Here is a 21,078-nt window from a genome sequence, read left to right as displayed (position 1 = left end):
TTATATAGGTACCGTATATTATATATTACATATTTACTTTAAAAAACATTACCTTTTACCTTAAAATATAATATCAAATAGAAAACATTTAAATTAATTTTAGAGAACCATCAGTGACCAACTCTGATAACTAATGACTCACAGTTCACTGATTCTTTTTAATTTTTCCATTAACAATTTTTGAGAAAATTGAGGAAAATAATTATGTAATTTAAAGTTATTTAATATTTAGAGGTAGATTGATTTGTGAAAGAATATTAATATTCAGATTACTATTAAATAATATTGTTTATACTGAAAGTCATAAAACGTTGTGTAATGTTTTATTTTAAATGTCAGTTTCACAGGTAATAGCTCTCAATAATATATATTTAATATATATTGTATATGGATATATTTCATTCTTTTCTACTTTCAGCAATTATAATTATACAAAAATTTAATTATAACTATTAATATAAGGGACATTCAATATTAAAGCAGTAGACTTTAATGTATGTAGTAATATGTTGTATAATATTTTGTACCTGTCAAGTATTATAGTAAATATGTCAAGAATCGGTTTTATGCATCTGACTACGCAACTCTAAAAAAGTTTTTATCTACAACAGATTATTCCGAAGTTGGGAAGAAAATTATATTGACGGCTTGTTAACCAAAATGACAAACTCAAAGCTCTTATCGGCGTCTATTAATAAATTGAAAACTTCTACAAATTTTGACAGGACTGTTAAATATTAAAATAAATATAAACATTATCCACTCAATTAATTTGTGGAAGGTTCTGTAGTGTTACATATTACTACATTCGGATCATAATTATCAGAAACTTAAATAATATTTTTTAATATAAATATTAATTTTATAATTGCTATGCCTATAAAATTAATTCGATTTATCCCTAGTTCAATTTACGGAACGGGAATCGAAATAACGACGAACTAAACTGAAACTACGGGGCGGTACCCTAAGACTAAAGTCATATCCGTCAGGCGGGAGTCTTCAGTCGCTCCATAAGTCCTTCCGCGGGTTTGTCCGGTGAAGCTCTAATGGCCAGCTGTTGCCAATAGCATTAGAGTAGTCCGAAAAAAACTTACTATTTACAATATGCTCCACATAAAAAGAAAAATATAATAGGTCACTTTTAGTTAGATGAAACCAGTGTGAATTTATACATAATGGTACATGGTAGGAAACTGTAGAAAGACAAATTGAATGATTGTGTAAATGAGGCGTTGGAGCAATAAATATTTGAAGCTCTTCACTAATTCCGATCGACATTCTTTTCCTTTAAATGTAAATGTTTTCGTTTCTCTCTTTACCCGGTTAAGACTTTATATTAGAATGCCCAATGTTATTGCATTTCTTTTTGTTCTCGTCCTTTCTGAGATCTTCAAACACATTAATGCTGATTAGGTAATAAATGTAGTCCTTTTTTTTATTAAAACGGCAGCCGAAATGAAAAAAGATATAGATTTCTCAAAGAGAAGACATGTAAGTTTATCCAATTATTTTTTAATTTATTTCAAGTAAGTATAAAAATTATTTTTAAAATTAGGCATCTACTTAGTGCTACTTAAAGACTTTTATATTTATTAAATATAAGTATTTGTACACAATAAGAAATAAATGACTGTAGAAGACTATATTAATTTATTTATAACTGTGTCTCAATGTAGAACAATTAAGTTTAAGGCGTACAAAACTACTTACATATCTTTTCAGGCATCTTAAAATTTATCTAATAATTTATCGCAATCTACCCATATTATATTCTTACTTCATTACTAATATACTCTGCGTTATTAATTTGTTTCATTATGTGTACCTAAAGAATAGAACAAATCAATAACTTTGTACTTACGCAGAATCACAAACTTAGTGGAACTTGTCTTATAGGCACTAGATTACTGACAATATATGTATGTAAAAAAAAAGACCTACCCTGCTGAAAGAATATCTTGCGATCGCGGGAAAATAATGGTAACCAAATGTGTAGAAATGAGACTTTGTTGATTGATATTGGAATAAGTATTCCAATTATAATAAGCACTATTAATAACACAACCATTTAACAAGATCATTTCACTACACTTCGTTATGGATGTAATCCAACCAGACGCATCATGCCTTAGATCACCCAGACTGACAACTGACTTTGTCAGTTGTCAGTCTGGGTGATCAACCCAGACTGACAACACTGACAACTTTGTCAGTTGTCAGTGTTGTCAGTCTGGGTTGAATATATCACCTTACAATATTATCGACGTCATCAGGATATGGAATGGTCTCTGGAGTTGCTGATTAAAATATGAATAAAATATGAAATAATATATAGGTTTAGTTTAAAATGTGCTGAACCTATAAGTTCAGCTGAACTATTACATTTTAAACTAAACCGATATATTACTTAAACTTATAGTTTTTCGAACTATTCGAATACTGTTGGCCGTAGTTAGCCCGTACAATTTCGAAAATAAAGACAAAAAAGGGGTCACTCCATAACCGCGGATTTATGAAGCAGTTGAAGGCTAACTCCAGGCTAAAGGATACAACTTTAGTACTTCGACCGCTAAAGTACCGCTTGACTTGAATCTAGGCTTAGGCTATCCCCATTTCGGTCCCAGTTTGAATGGGATAAAGACTTGATTGATTGACAAATCATTAGTTATTAGTTCAGTAGAAGGTTTTATTATTTACTTGTTTGTTATTGTACTAGTACATAATAACGTACATATTTGTACAGAGCACAAATTCTAATGAGACTACAGAAACCCATTTTACATTTATAAAAGAAAGAATAAGTCCCTAAAAATTCGGTAACATTCCTAAATAAGCTGTTCATTAAAAGTTTTTATAAACAAGAAAGTTTGCTAAAATATTCGACGGAACACAAGAAAATAAAATAATGACAGAAGATCCAAAATACATATTTACTTTTCTAACAGTTACATTGATTGATGAATAGTGCTTGATGTCCCAAATTATCTATTAATTTAGTGATTATATAACTTTAAAAAATTTATTATGGAATCATTTTTAATAGGGCTTCGAAATTAAAATGTGAACACTATTTTTTATATTTTTTTATATAATTGAAATAGCAAACAAGCTGGGTCAGCTTGTTTGCTATTTCAATAGTCAAACCCGATGGAGAAGTGGTAATCATCGCCAATATACCTAAATAAACACCAGACATGTTGTGTTTCTGTTATATTTTATTTTATTTATTTTTTTATATAAATTTATTGTATGTAATGCAGAGGTAAAAAGACATATTGACTTAAAACTTTGTGAAGTTTTCTACCAGTATAGTTTACTGACAATATGAATGCTACAATTTTAAGTGGTTGTTTTCCCTTTAAATTATGGATACAAGTTAGAATTAATTATTCTCATTGACTATAATTTCACTACAACATAAAAACTACGCTTCTTTTACTTTTCCACGTTTAGATTGTCCGTTTATTCAACTATATGTTTTACACTCTTGCAGTATAGCCATTGTGAAAATCTCGCTTCAGAGACAGGCCGATTAGAAGTTTAAGATTGATGAATCTCCTTTCTTAATGTAATTTTTTACCATGTCCAAGTTAAAAGCGAAAACTTTGGAAAACTGTAACTGGAACTTTTCCGACTTCGTTTTACTTATGTAATAAGTATCTAATTTTAACCGAAAACAGAATACAGGGAATTAAGATGACGCATATCCAATTGAGGTTCAAATTACAATTATACAATATTATCTGGGTAAAAATATTTTATAATTGGAAGAATTCGTATATTTCTGTTATTTATTATTACTACACACAAATGTGTAATAATAATAAATGCATGTTAATTATACAAATGTATAAAAGTATATTTATAGTAAAATTAACATGTTATGATAACATAAACCTTATTTCTATATCACAATAGATTTACATTAGATTTTCAACCTCGCCTTGATATTGTGTTTGTACGTAAGCTCTGTCTTAACTAAGGGATTTCTTAGGATTATGCGATATATCTATCAGATTAGCGGCATTAAAACAAAATTAGGAATATATAAATTAAAAGGTTTATTATTTCATATCAAAATTTTGCAGTAGGAGTATATTACGTAGGCCAAAAAACTGAAACACTTATATTCAAGTGTTTTATATTAGTTACTAAGCTAGTGTCTAAGGTTGAAACTAGACCAATAGATACATAAATAGATATACTATTTGCCTAAAAGAACTGAAGCAACAAAAATAAATAGATATAAATAAATTAAGACAATTATTTATATTATAGAATATAATTGATCGTTTGCCTTAGATGTAGTCAGAAAATTTCAGATTCATTGTTCTAGTTATGGTAAGATAAATATACAAGCTATGATATAAAAGAAGAAAATATTCTTTCAGTAATAATATATATAATAAACGATTAAAATAATATGTAATGTTGACGACAGGATATGTTAGTGCTACAATAGACTAAATTTCACTGATTCAGACGTTTGAGCACACTACCATTACATATTCGAAATATTAGTTTTTAAGATAACTTTACTACAAATTGTTTAATAAAAAAAATCTATAGTAATTCTGATCTATATTAACTTTTATTGTGGATGTAGGTAATTAGCACATTTACTAGCATGAAAACTATTAATAATTTTTAAAAAATGTTTACCTTAGATATCCCTATAATTACGAGGAGAGAATAATAAAGCGAACTTCTGATCTACTATTGTGACCATTAGTAGATATAGTCGAGGCTTGGGACTATCTTTTGTTATTTAAATGAAGTGTTACTAGAGCGTAACAACTAGAAATATCTTGTCTTTGTGATTCTCTAGTCCTTATTAATTTCCATTATTTAGCTGAAATAATACTACAGAGCTGCATTTGAAGTAAATTGACTTATTCTGATTATGTAGTGTATTATATCTGTTCACTAAAGAACTAATTTGCTTTGAAGGTGTCTATGTAATTTACTGTATGTCTGAACATATAAGTATCTCACGGTATTTAACTGTCTCGAGCAATTTAGCAAAGCATTTTGCTGGCACTATTCTGTTACGGAACGTTAACGTAAGAGATGTCAGCTTTGAAACTGAAAATATGAATTTTGTTATTTCAATGTAAGTAATAGCAGAAAATATATAACAAAATTAAAAATGTTATACTTATGCGTAGTAAGAGGTTAACTTATTTCCCATCTTAAAATAGAAATATGTAACTATTATTGCCTAGCTAATATAACCACTAATGGGCAAATTAAAACAAAACATCATAACATAACACAGGCATAAAAAGCATCATGAGTTTTAATGAGTACTCTTACAAAACTATAGCTGTTAAAAAATTATGGAAAAATATTACAGAATTATATTACATGTCAGTCGTTATCTTATTTTGTAAATTATTTTGATAAGAAGATATTTAGAAAATACTAATACGTTACAATATTTTCGATCATTAAATATTTCACTTAAAGATATATGAATGGCCATGGAAAAATGTTTGCAGGTGTATAATTAAGTAACATTGACCTTTCATAAAAAATATTAATATTGCAGCCAAAAACTGCTTCACTGTTTTTTATAATGTTCATGAACGTCAATTTATTTGTTCGGGCAGTGTGCACAATTAACCCAGCAGGTGCAAGTCAGTTGGAACAGCTTAGTCGTCTAGTAATTTAAGCGAACACTTAGCTTGCGCCTCGCTGGCACACCCTGCTCCAGGGATGCTAACCGTACGAGAATCTTACAAATACGAGATTAAGGGCTTTCGGTACAAGGATATTATTATCCTCGTAGAAGTTTGTATGAGATTATTATATACTAAAATCAGTCTAAATACTATAATCTTTGAGGTTAGAGAGCTATATTGAGATAATGTACGAGATTTTATTATTTTTTATTCTTAGTACGAAGCTAAATATTATAAGATTGGCAGCCCTGCCACTCTACCAGGAGTGTTATATAGGTACGGTACCGTGGAGATATATACACTTTGTATGCACCGTGTTTCCGTCCAACCGTAAATATGAATATGGCATGCATAGAATTATATTTTTATACGATTTCGAAATGAAAAGATACTCAATTCGAGTGCTTTTCAGTGTGAAAAAAATATAATTTTTATTCAATCCTGTTTTTGAATTGAAATACTAAACCATTCTATTTTATTCTTTACTATTAGTATTCAGTACTGTAAACGACTATTTATACAAAATATGACATAGTAACAGTACTATGTCATATTTTGTATAAATAGTCGTTTACAGAAACTACTATGTCATATTTTAGCAATATCGATGAAACTTTTTGAAATTTATTTGGTTCACTTCAATGTGATTCTCATATAAAGTATTTATTTACCAGAATTGATAGCCGATTTCACACGACAATATATAGGTACTTCTATAGTGTTACTATCGACCATGTTCGATGGTTAATTTTTCAATTTTGAGAATATTAATGATATGTACATATACTGAAATTGTGCATAACAATGAATTCTTACACAATTCCCATAGGATGGCTTTGATCAATATGTAACTTATTGTAGATACCAACTAAGTTTGTACGAATATACAAAATAGAAAGTTCTCTGACACGAGTCAGAGAACTTTCTATTTATTTACTTCTATTATCTTTGAAGTAGTTCAAAGTTTTACTACTAGCACGAGCTAGTAGTAAAACTTTGAACTACTTCAAAGAGTCGCAGATGTGACATTTAATGCCTTTAGTTTAGTTTTGTCAATGAAATTTCAACTCCTTCAACTTATAATATACATTAAGTTGATAGAATCATTAAGACTGTTATATCATTTAATCTATAATTCTACATACATACCATTGTTGTTTTAGGTTTTGAAATATTTATAATATATACAGTTGTGTTTATATTGTATTTGCGTTTTTGTATTGGTAATAAAAATAAGTTTTATTTGAAGAAAATTATTTGTAAATATTAAAAAATTTCTAAATAATTTTCTTCAAATCAAATAATTATTATATAAATATTTTTATTCAAATTATTTAAAGTAGAATTTGAATTAAATTAAAAAGTTTGTGCAGATACTTTAACAAAATAAAACTTCGATTCCCACATTCTTGATTTTGCTTTCATATATTCATTCGTATTCACATTTATAATATTATAATACAAAATATCATAGTCTGAAGACCACAATAGATAAGAAAATAATTACACTATATGATCGTTTACTATATGTACCTATGGAGCCAATTTGTTCACTATTAAATAAGTTTTATGACTTGCTAAATACCGACATAATATCCAAACCAACAACAATAGCAAATAGAACTGTTATCCATTCAAGCCATGACAACTTTCGTTATTAATAGATACAAATAACCATTGGAAGTGTCCTTCTTCACTTAATTAATCAATAAAAACATTGTTGTCATTCTCTGAATAACGTTTACTTAGTTGTCTAGTCGTAAAATATCTAGATTTGTAGATAAATCTGAATATTTCACACTAACTAACATTTCGTCTGGGTTACATTTTCCCTATTTTAGCAACATTTTTCATTGCCGCTCGGCTCGTATTAGTCGTAGTGTGATGTTATGTATCCAATAAATTTATTGATAAATGAGTTATGTAACACTAACAAAATTTTCAAAATCAGTTCAGTAGATCAGAACAACCCCCTACAACTTCACAAACTTTCCTCTTCATAATATTAGTATAGATAGAAACAGTGACTTAATATTTTAATTCGGTTAAAAGTTATCAATATCCGAGAATATGACGAATTTACTATGATTTGGTCATTAGCAACAAATATCGACTTCACCAATGGAGTTGAGCATACAAAGTTTGAAAATATTATACATATAATTATAATATAAAATATAATATATATACTGTTATAAATAAAATATAGTTCAAGTTGTCAAAAAGCTTAAAGATAAAATTAAAAGAGATATATGCAAATATTACAATGATAGGAGAAGATATACATATTTGTTTTTAATACAACTTTAACAAAATATGTACCTAATAAAATAAAAGAATGTGCCTACAAATATGTCTCGATAACTGGGCTTACCTAATTGACTCTATACATAAACCGTCTTAGGAAGTAGCGTGTTTACCCGCCCGCCAGTTTGTCGCCGCTTACAAATATTGACAAGGAAACCGACTTCCACTAAAACGTACCACTTACACACACATCCATTAACTTTGTAATGTTGGTATTAATTAGTGTAATCACTTTGTGATACAACTTTTGTTGAATAGAAATATAATTGATTACGTTGTGCCCCTTTTTTTGATTCATATTATTTCCATGGTATTAGGATGTGATTCTGATTTTTGAAATGTTATGAACAAAGTTATACATGTATTTTTGATTGCACTTTCAGATACAATTATAATACTATTTAGAGACAATTTTAACAATGTTTACTCTATACAACTTTGTTTCAGCTCCAGAATAACGAATAAGTTTAAGATAAACTTCCTATTGATACAAAAAACTACTTTTCGGTATACACAGAAATGACTGTTGAAAAAACTTTAATCCACTTGTAAGAACATTTTTATTGTCAAATTTTAGCTGTGATTATTATTGAATGTCAATAATAGTAATTATTTTAATAAGCCTAGACAATATACACAGCGTTATCTAGTCTTAAGCAGAGCTTGTGTTATGGGTACAAAACAACTACCTACATATAATATACATACTTTTTTTTTATATTAATATACATAAAAAAATACTAAGACCGATAAAAACTCATTCTCATGAATACAAAATGTTGACACCGTACGAGCAATCGAACCCATTGGTCCAATGTTGTGCTAAACTGCTAGTCTTAGTTATTTATTTTCTTGTACCCGTTTTAATATCTGGAATAAACCAATTACACAATTTTAATTTAAACTTACCCCTAAATATTAATTTAAACCATAACCAACTTGATTGAAACCATTTCTGAGACAAACGCGCACAAAAGAACAAACAAATTGACAAACATGTTAACAATAATTCTTTTTAGTTATCTTACTGTGGTAATGTCCCTTAATAATAGTTTCTTATATATCTATCATATAGAGACAGACAACGGTTACAATTTTATATATATACATGATTATAATAACAGATAGTATACTTGTCGTATATTACTTAGTTACGCTGAAATCTAATTTAGTAGCATAACATATTCTGATAGCCTTGTAGTTAAATGTTAAACGGAAATTACATCCGAACTCTGAAAATGTCTTAAAGTTTTATTACGTACCTAATATACATCAAATGTCCATGGAGGAAAAGAATGGATGTAATGCATTTAAATAGCTATATTTTGTTTTAAATAGGATATTTTATATACATATATATATTTCTTAATTTAAAACATAAATTATGTCCATTTAAAAAAAAATATCATGCTACAACATAATTAATATATTTAAATAGTTATATTTCTTAAATAAAACTTTACAAAACATATTTTGAACCAAAAATAAAAATTAAAGTCTTGCCATTAGGTTCATAATCATGTTAATATGATAAACAGGAAAAATGGTGAGCATGTGTGCATAAAAGGATGAATGAATGTTTGTTACTTTTTCACGCAAAAACTACTGAACGGAACAACATATAGGCAATAAATTTCACGCGGTTGAAACCGGGCATAGCTATTGTATAAATTAGTCTTTTGAAAAAGAAGATAAAATAAATGGTAATATGTGAATATACAAAATATAAGCTAAATATTATTATATTATGTTAAGTAAAATTGCTTTCACAAAGATAATTCAGTATTCAATTTACAAATTGAAAATTGAAAGTGCCAATATCCTGTATCGCAGAAGCTGTGATGCAGAAATTGTGAAATACGAGTAAGTTAACGTAGGCAAACATTATTTTTCATGCAACACTTTGTTAGCAACGTTGCTTCCATTGTTTTCCGTAAACCGTGCTCAGTTTTACACATGAAATATTAAATTTCAATTGTTTAACAACCTCATGTATACAGCAGCGTTGGAGGAAGCTAGCTAAGTAAATTGCCTTCGTAGATAATACCTCGCGAAATTTCCTCTCTGTTCTTTACTAAGTAGTAATAATATCTTAAGTTTGCTGGCGCTATTGCTAACTTTAACTTATAAAAGACATGATATTTTAAAGAAATTTCCCATTTAAAGTTTTAAGAACTTTTTATAGTCTTATCCTTGGAGTTAACATTTGACAACCTCGATGGTCTAGCGGTAAGCCTTACTTCCGATATTCGCGGGTATGATCAAATGATCGAATCTCACATTTAATAAATGTTCATAATGATGATGGTTTCTAATCATCTGGCGGTTTTTAAATGACAAAATTTTTTTTATATATATTTTTTAGATACTAATTGAGTTATATTATCTATACAAATATCATAAATAGGGATAGTTTCTAAGTTTGGATGTTCCGGTTATTCTTGGGTACTACTGCGCTGATTTTGGAAATTGTTAGTATTCGTTAGTCCATTTATCAAAGAAGGTCATGGACATTACGCTACGATTAACAGGAGCGTAGCTGCATTGAAATGTGTTGCGAAAATAGGGTCTATATGACCTAGACAAAGTTGCCCGAGTCAGCTAGTTATACATATATATTACGTATATTTGTTAATCAGAAGTATATGTTCGTAAACATATACATGGTAAAATTTAGGAAACTAAATGGATATTACTATTTCTGTCTAAAGGTTATTTATACAAAGGAATTCTGGATCTTAGCTTTGTTAGTTAGGAAAGTTATGTTGTGAAAAGAACAAAATTGTAATGTGTCAAATATACATCACTACAGCTACCCAACGTTCAATGAACCTGTTATTTAAACCTTAACTGAGTATATCATGATATCGTTGATATATATATATATATATATTAGTTTAAAAGGAATTTATCTAGTAAGTTACAATATTAAAAAAAATACTATAAATACTAGTCGTATAGCATTTTCGATTTCATTTATGAATAAATCCAAATCCATTTGCTAACGCTTTGAAAAATTTGATTTACAGTTTGTTTTACTGGCAGCGTTCTAATTCCCACCTGCTGTATAAGCGTTGAGGCGGCAAGCGTCAGAACGGAAAAATTCCGTCTCTTCAGTCGCCTTCCTCGCATGCCCCAAATGCATCTTATTTTTCATCTGTAAAACGAATGAAGGCATTTCATACCTTCCTTTGTAAAATCTGAAAGATCCTGCATAACATTTTGCATTTTAATATCAACACACATATTTCAGTTTTCAGTATGGAATATTTAGTTACACATAATAATGTATTATTACAATAATAATTTTATATACCTAAATTTAATCAAGGTCCCACGGTAAAATGTATAATTAATTTTGAATTTGTAAAGAAGACATTCTTTAGAACAAGAAAATCTATAAATGCCACACAAATATTCTATAAATGCTGTGACTAACGAACTTCATTTAATTCAGGATATAATTAAATCAGCAAGTAAAATCTGTTAAACGTCTGTTCCTTTTGCTTGACAAGTGAACGTAATTACACGTACGTGCATCCAAATTAAGGTATCTCTTTGAGCTCCCCCGTGATCGAGGAAAGATGTGTCGTTAATGAGAAATTCTCAAGTTTCCATTATCGTCTATAACTAATGAAGTTTAAATTAGATTAAGAATTTTCCGAAACTAAAGCATCCTCGTCTTAATAATAATTACATATTATGTTGTACTACAAATTAATCTTAATCATATAAAAATTTACCAATTTTGATGTTTACATATTTGAGGTATACCTAACATAAGTAGCCAGTACCATAAGTACCTTATCCAAATAATATCCTCATCCATCGATTTATCAAAATAAATTATTAAAAAAATCTCAAAATTGACAAGGATAGCAACTATACAAAAATACTATGAATATCTTAAAATCGGTTAAATTAATAGGAAGAAAATTAAATGAACAAAGAATAAAATTAATTATGTAGAATTTTGGTCAAAGACACTAAATTCAATAAAAAACACAAAATTACAAAACTTAAGTGATCAAATACAGGTATGCAAAAATAATTATTTATAGAATAACAATATAAAAGATTTTCGATGAGAGATACTTTACTATCAAGTCTATATATTGTTCAATGAAAATTAAAAGACATATTCTCAATAAAGCGGCGTACCATCTGAATATTAAAATAGGCCATTCCTGAGTTTATTGTTCGAGCGTTACAACAGCGCTCATTAGTGACTGTAACTCAAATTCATTAGTTGCAGACTCCAATTGTTGTAATATAATATCGTGGCAAATACTCAATTCTTTGAATAGAATGTTATTGATTGCTATAAAATATAGTATTACTGACTTTATCAGCAGTGACTTGGAGAGTTTTATTGCTTTGTCAGACCTTCAGTAAACAAGAAATGAACTTGTATCCATAATTATATTTTAGACAGAAGTAAGAATTCAATTTTTAATCCGTATCTTCGTATTTTATGAATATCATTTTGATAATTAAATCCATCATATCTAATTTTAAGAATAAATAAACAAATTCGGTTGCTATTTCGACTAACTAATAATATAAGATATATCGTCATATTAAAAAAAATACTAGAAAAATACCCACAAAATGACAAGCGCATTAAAAAAATACTGAAAAAAATTATTATGAGTACACATATAAAAGACAACGAAGGAATTAAATTAAATTACTATATATGGCATGGTGCAACAATGCCATCTGCAATAGTGTTTTGTTTACTGTCTTTTTTTACCATATTTTTTATCTAACAATAAGATTGGAATGAAATAGATTCATTTGAAAATCATTTGTGAATTTTCCAGGTACAAACTATACTAGTGCAAGAAAATATGCGTGGCTCGAGCAAGTTGGCTGCCTAATAGTTGGCTATGAAGAAATAAGTGAAGTGACACACGATCTTCATTGAAGTTAATGACTAACGTATAGTTTAAAAAATAAAGAATTGTAATTTCTATGCTACTTGGAATAATGTAAAAATAATTCATGTAATTGACTCTTACAGCGTGATAATGAATATCGTATACGCCCTGATCTAATTCCAGCGACCCAATATACTTAGAGACAACACAAAACTAAAACAGGTGATTACGAGTTTAAGTGACGTGTGGGGGACGTCAGAGTCATTAGCGACCCGCACTAGGCGGGGGTGGATGTGTGTCAGCCTAAACTAAAAGTAAAGTAAACCGTAGTTTGATTTTCGGAGGGATTCAGACTGATAAAAAATGCAACGACTACAAGGTTGGGCAAAGTGAAGTCAGTACTATTTTGTGTAGGCAAGTTTGTGTCTGGTGTTTTCCCTGCTGAATTTATCTTTAGTAGCTACAGAATGGGGTTTGAAACCTTAATATATCTGTTGTTAAGATTTGTTGTTTGTTCAATCTATAAAAATCAACTTGTTGCGATATCGTTTTACTGGTAGCTATTCTTTTATATCTTCGTAATAATTACCAGTACTCAAGCACATTTCTCTAAGAAATTATAGTACAGTATTTTGTTATTTAATGTTTAAACTTTTATTCATTTTGATGTGTACTCTAAAATATTAGTATATATACTGTAATAGTTGCAAAGCATTTTCGTGACCAATAAACAATATATATATATATATAAGAAATATAGAAAGATACAGAAATATTAATATGCTATGCCTTTGTATAATTATTTATCTATAATTAGACGATAGAGAGATTAGACGAAAAATCTACCTTTAGGTAGATTTTATAAAATATCCCCATCGATTTAATATTATTTTAAAAGAGAACGATAATGGATAATAATATATAGGTACATGTACCTAACGGGACTAATAGATTTTAGATATTTAAAAACATATTTTTATGTAAATATTGTATTTAGTACATTAAAAAGCTTGAACTACTGCATGCGTATTTGTTACATGGTATCATCTATTTTCAGCTGCCCCACCTGCATGCATAAAGCATGTACTAACAATGGAAACTTTTTGTATATATGTATAATAGTTACATTTAGGTTTTAATTAGGCAAGTTAAAATGCTTAATGTTTTTATAATTAAAAAAATATTAAGTTCAGTCTGATCGAATATAAATACGAGGAGGTCACCTCTATAAGTACCATAACCAAGGCAAACCATTATAGTAGTACTCTTAGTTAGTGACGTTAATGGCTTGTTATGGATGGATGGAATGTCCCATTGTAGGGCACCATGAGAGATTGATATTAACCTTCTATTACTGGCCAATAATATGATATTCTTTGTTCCCCTAGTGGCCACTTATGTTATTTTATGTATTTATTAGGTTCATCAAAGACTATTTAATTATGTAGCTGCATAAAAATATTACACGCATGTTTTAGAAATATTAGGTATTTAAACTTTGTAGATATTTTAGAAATTTTAAAGAGGTGACCTGTCCAATCACACGCTGTCACCATATGGATAAATGCTCTACATGCCTACTATTTTATCCATAATTATTAGTGTCAAATACCAGATGATACTTTACTGAAAATTCTATAAGGATTTCTATTTCAATCATGTTTTTTAACGTCAAACAGTGCGCTAGCATAATTATGTTTCAGTTTGAAGTGTGAGATTTGGGAGTGAATTCACCGAGTCATAATATTTTAATTATCCAGTATAGCAAAACATGATATTAGAGAGATATAATCTAGTATTTTCAAGGCCTAAAGTAAAATATGTCATTCTGAACAAAAAAATAGTAACAATCAATTAATAATAATAGGCTTAAGTAAGTAATTATCATGATGAAAATTATAGTTAAGTATTTATTTGTATAGAATAGTATAATAAACCTACTTGTTACACTTTATCATATCTCTATGTCGACAGTTCATACTCTCACACATATTTCGACTCATAAGAGAACTGTCCTCTGTTGTCAGTTTTCGACCACGACAATTGCGGCTGGTTGCCTCAATTAAATGTTGATTACAAAAAAATAGGAATCCATTAAACTACACTTTCTAAGATTTTCAATATATAACGACGTTCCTTGGAGATGTCACCTGACCAATTTCACGAAGATTTATTCAGGAGTGGAGCTCAAATAAATGCCTTCAGAAGCGTCCGTAATTTCTTACGGCAAAGACCCGAGAACCCTCCGTAAGTGACAAATGAGGTAACATAATTTTATTAGTTTCAGTGTCATAATAATAGGTGTTCCCTGTTCGCTCTGTTTTAACTGCGTCATACTCGTAATTTTATATGCAAATTAAGATAGTTGAGCACACTTAGCGAAAGCTGTTTGCGGTTTGCCTCAGAGCGATAATGAAGCTTATCCCCTCGTATCCTTTCAACCGCTAAAAGATACATGAATTTTCATATCGTAATCATAATTTATAATTCTATTAAAATTACACTCCTAAAACTATTTATGCAATAAACAACAAAAATAAGTATATATATTTTATAATGGCCCCAGTGATCTAGTGGTATATCACACCACTTTGATGGTCGTGATTTCGATTCCTCGCGCAATAAACTTATGTAATCATGAATGAGATTGTTTGTATTGTTATTTATAAAAAATGCATCAAAGTATTTTTGTCAGTTGTCTTGTACATATAATACAGACCATGCTTGGGACTAGACAGCGGTGAATTGTGAATTGTCCTAGGTTCTTATTATTTTATAATCTGTGTTATTATTAACAAAATTGCAGGTATAATTGGTACTTATTATAAAAGTTACAGTAATAAAAATTCTTTAAATATTTGATACTCAATATTACCTTGGTATTAATGTATAATATTGCATTTATTAAGGAAGTAGAGAAAATAAATATAAAATTTAATTTTAGCGAGTTTATATAGATTATAAGATTACAATAAAACATACGAAATAATTTCAGAGAATATATGTACTTTGTAACATATCACAGAATTTCATAGAATAAAACGGAAACTATTCCTCCTGGTAGTGGGTTAATATAAACAAGGCCTTTTGTGGCAAAAGTGTAAGCCGAATTCCTGCGTGTACCATGAGGTTTAAGAAATTAGGAGGAATTATTTGTAAGGAAATAATTCTGCAGCGGTAAACGAAAGTCCACATTCAATTTACCCGCGCTCGGCTGTCGCGAATAAATTAAAATATCTCCATCACGCCATCTTATACTGACACAATGACGTTCCCCTTACATAGCTTCCCAACGGAATCTCTCAAACACGACTTATTGCTTTTAGAACGACGAGATTTTGAATTAGAAAAACTTTATTTAAATGTTAGTCTTTTATATTGTACATTTTTGTTATGTAATAATATTGTACATTAATGACAAGACCCACTAAGCAGCTTGCTTTGTAAGATATTTCGGTTAAAGGGATACATGTAGATATGATGGGATATGAAAGCAAAACACGATAGTCTTCCGGAATGGCCATTGCCACGTGAGTGGTATCTAATTCCCTAGACATTACTTATTAATTTAATCAATTGAAGTACACTCATTTCGATTAGTTAGAATATAATATCGTAGCTAAATATAATTATCTACTGATATTCATAATATCTCTAATATGGACACAGTGGTCCTGCGTCAATTCCACGGTCGCAGAGACTGACGTGGACAAATTGACATGTCATGTTCATTCTGCCGGTCCAATTTCGAGTTATCTATGCCGACTGATGTAATGTGAAACCACAGAAAAAAATATACGCCAAAATCTAGTTCGCTGTCGGGTCGTACGGGATAACGAACAATGTAAAGTGACGGAAATTGAAGTAGACCGATGAGAAAAAGGATTTTATCGGTTCTACTGGTTTCTATTTTTTCAAGAGGTTTCCATATGGACTGGATGCTTTGAGCATTTTAATAAAAATATATGGTATGGTTGTCGATTGAAACTATGTACGTCAACCCTCATTTTACTAAGTAAAATGTTGCATACAGAACCGTCCGCCTTTAACCCTAACAAATTAAAATTAGTCACAGTATAAAGTTAGTTAAATAATATAATACTATACATTTATTTATAGTAGAATCGCATTCTCACAACCTGGTATTGAAGGGTCTCCATTGAGCCGTTGTTGAGCTATTCATGTTAATCATACGCAATGACTGCCATTTTCCATATAGATATGTATTCCTTTGGTTTATATTAGTGAAAGAATACATAAAGAAGGTCCGAAACCTTTATTTGCATAATAAATGAATGTCCGAAATCCGAATCATCCCGCATACCATAAATTATGTACATTCATAATACAATATGGAATCTGAGTCAGGATTGATTATTGTAATGTGTGGATATACTACCTCCTGTATATATTTACATATATTAAAAAAAAAATTGTTTTGGTGGTAAGTATGTATGTAAAAAACATGAAATATTTTTCAACGTTTATACATTATTTGTCAAACAAGCTGTCGACACCTGAATAGTTACCGTTGCCTATACATGTATAACATCATGTGCTCATATGATAGTGGGGTGGTACTGCTTATGTGTTTCCAGAGGATTAATTTAATATTACTCTTTACTTTCTAATTTCAATTCCATATAAACTTCAAAAATCTTCAAAACGAAACGCTTTCTTAACAATTAACTTGGCGGCTGAAATAAGTGAGATAGAGGACGATGACCCACGTAGATGACTTTGTAAAAAGTCTATCTCGATCAATAGCAAGTATGTTATATGTGTATCTGATATATTGCAACGATTATAATATTCGTTTTGTACCCTCTTTAATAACCTCAATTTTTTGCGTTTTTGGTATATTGTGACAAGGTGCTGCTATTCCTTCTTCTGTATACGTAATTCAGAAATTCAGATTGGTAATAAATTCATTATTCCTTCATAATGCCTAAATATATATTAAATATCTATCAGTTTAAAGAAAATATTTAATTATTGTTGAATGATCATTTTAAGACTGCTGTTATAGCAGATATATATGCCTACCTGCATTTCAAATATTACAAACATTTCATATTTTCCTTACTAATTACTTTTTTATTTAAGAATGAAACTTATAATTTAATAAATATTGTATGAATATGTATAAATATGCTAGTATTAAAAATTGACACGTAATATAGGACTTAGAAGACTTGTGTGTGCGCTCATAAGGGGCCAGAATAATAAATTATAAACTCATAATAACAAAAAACTATTGGGCTCGTCCGGGATTTGAACCCGGGACCTCTCGCACCCTAAGCGAAAATCATACCCCTAGACCAACGAGCCAATTAATAATACATTCGAAAACCACTAACACACAGCGCAACATACTTGCGTACACGCAAGAGATTTGGTGAAAGGTGTTTGACAAGTCACATACAAATTCAAGTATCCACTATATTAAACACATCTAATGTAGAGCGAGACTAGAATATACTAACAAGTTTTAAAAGGTCATAATGTTGTATGGACAGATTTTAGATGATAGTAACACGTGTATGTATAGGTTACTTATAATATATTTTGTTCATAATTTCGAGATTTAGCATTAAAATCAGATCTTCCTGAAACTAGAGAGCCTAAATTTCGCCTTTGATACATCAGAAACCATTAGGTACATTTTATAGATGTATGTAAATATTCTATATAGTTACTAGTTTCTATTAAGTGTGCCTTCATATTGGAATGCGCTATTGCTGTTATATACAATCATTATCTACATTTTCCTTTTCTCAAATGGCATATTTAGTAAACAATGTTAATACAGGTCTATTTTAAAAAGGTAATATTCCCTTTGTCTTTAATTGTTAAACGCCCATTTTCGACTATTCACTGAGTATTAAAACAACTCAGATAAATAGACACAAATATTGTGTGTGTATTAAGTATATTATATAAGTTATACATTTCTTTATATAGAGTATAAATAACAATAAGTAAAAGTTTCAATACTCGACTATGATATATACTTAAGCCACCTACTTTTTACAGTCGCCTGTTCCAGACCTTCAAAAATGGAACAGATTATAATATTTTTATCATTCTCATTATATTAGTACATAGTATAAAACAAAGTCGCTGTCGCTGTCTGTCTCTATATATGCTTGAATCTTTTAAACTACGCAACGGTTTTGAAGCGGTTTTTTTTTAATAGATAGAGTGATTCAAGAGGAAGTTTTATATATATAATAAGCCGAGGCGAGTGCTAGTAATACATATAATAAATTCTATACATGATAGCAAATACCTTTACTGATATTGCAAATAAGGTGTCATAAATTAACGAAATTCGTTGTGTAGTTTACCGACTGACAATAAAAATAATTGTGGATGTTATCATCGCTATAGATAGAGAAGATCGAGTTAGACAACACTATCTCGAGATTGACGGCCTCAGTGGTCTAGCAGTTTAGCGCACCGCTTTACTTCCGATAGTCGTGGGTTCGTTTCCTCACATGATTGTTTGTATAGGTCTGAGTGTTTTATATATATATTATGTATGTATTTACAAAAAAATGTATAAGTATTTAAATCAGTTTTCTAGTACCCATAACACAAGTTCTGCTTACCTAGGGACTAGATGGCGCTGTGGTAATTATCCAGGGTTATTTTATATGTATCTCAATTCAAAAAGAACTTAACCAGTAACAGTAATATCTGGTGTAATGCGATTTTTATCAGTCTTCTAAACTTCGGCATGATGTTTATCTGGAACTCAGAATCGAGATTTAATGAGAGTTAATTTAGGACCAAAACCGGAGACGCGAGTACAAGCAGTTCTGTTATCTTTCTTTACTCCATATCTGTGATCGTCGTAAACTGTTGAAAGTTTACAAAATGTATTTAACTTTATAAGGAGAGTCCTTTGTGGTTCTTGATGGTCTTATTTATTTAAATATTTCTTTAAGACTATGGTCGCTAGAATTACGTAGATATGTGTATGAGTTATAGGTATAAACACATGACATTATATACCTAAAAGGTGAGTAAACATTGTAAACAGTATGAATAGGTATTAATCATTTGTATAATAAAAACAAATAGTATAAATCTGATTAAAGACATGCTCAAAAGAGGTTTTTAGAATACATCATCCAGTTGAATAAATAGTTAGACCAGTGTCTATGATTAATTTATGAACATGATTACAAATAAACTGATAACACGTAGCATCACCTTTTTAATATCGTCTTATATATATAGATTTATTAAAGAAGTAAATAAATTATAAAAATATATAAAATGCATTTATACATATATCAAGTAATATATCTTTTATATACGATGTACTAAAAAAATTGGGCTCGTCCGGGATTTGAACCCGGGACCTCTCGCACCCAAAGCGAGAATCATACCCCTAGACCAACGAGCCGCACATCAGGTAGTAATAAAAATTCAATTCACAAGACAGCACGTTTGATGGCATTATAAAATATTTATAAAGTAATCATTCTACTTTCATAATTCGTAACACATTGAGTAACGGTATCGTTCTTGTTATGGTAAGGTTCGATGCTGTGATATTAAACAATTTTGTGAGTAGTTTTTAACGGTGTTGATGATTAGAGACTTTACGAAATATTAAACCTGCTTATATTTTAGCTTAAATTTATAATAACATTATGAAACTAATATGAAAATTTTTATTCATTAATATTATTAACTGGACAAAACATTTAATAGATAATTAAGTTTAATAATAATTGTCTAATTAATAATCAAATTATCGACACATTCAAAACTGTCCTTACGAAATGGTAGTTATAACAATTCTATTATAGTTACTAGAGTTTTAGCAATTGGCGTTTTAAACTAATTAATTGTAAACTACATATATAAAATGTATATTATTTTATTATTATAAATGCGAAGGTTTGTAAGTATGGATGTTTGTTACTCTTTCACGCAAAAACTACTAAACGGATTTTCATGAAATTTTACAGTAATATAGCTTATGTATCAGAATAACACATAGGCTATATTTCATATTTAAATTTAATACGGGTGAAACCGCGGGAACTGCTAGATTATAATAATGCTGTTGACTAATAAATAAATGATTACTAAGTAAAGAATTGTGAATTATGTGAATCATTAGTTATTGGTGTGTATTTTTTACGTTATTATAGATGGAGAATAAGAATACATATTTTAAC

The 21,078-nt window shown here is 29.3% G+C and overlaps 2 non-coding genes across 2 annotated transcripts; both read right to left on the bottom strand.

Moving 5' to 3' along the window:
* Positions 1–18,136: 18,136 nt before the first annotated feature.
* Positions 18,137–18,208, bottom strand: Trnap-agg (transfer RNA proline (anticodon AGG)). The gene has a single exon. It is a non-coding gene; the product is annotated as a tRNA-Pro (tRNA).
* Positions 18,209–20,222: 2,014 nt separating this feature from the next.
* On the bottom strand, positions 20,223–20,294 carry Trnap-ugg (transfer RNA proline (anticodon UGG)). Its single transcript has one exon. It is a non-coding gene; the product is annotated as a tRNA-Pro (tRNA).
* Positions 20,295–21,078: the final 784 nt, after the last annotated feature.

This window comes from Achroia grisella, unplaced genomic scaffold, assembly GCF_030625045.1.
Source record: "Achroia grisella isolate CSIRO2021 unplaced genomic scaffold, CSIRO_AGI_Agris_v1 utg1971, whole genome shotgun sequence".
Classification (NCBI taxonomy): Eukaryota; Metazoa; Arthropoda; class Insecta; order Lepidoptera; family Pyralidae; genus Achroia; species Achroia grisella.
The sequence above is the reverse complement of the archived record's forward strand: the minus strand, read 5'-3'. Positions and strand labels throughout refer to the sequence as shown.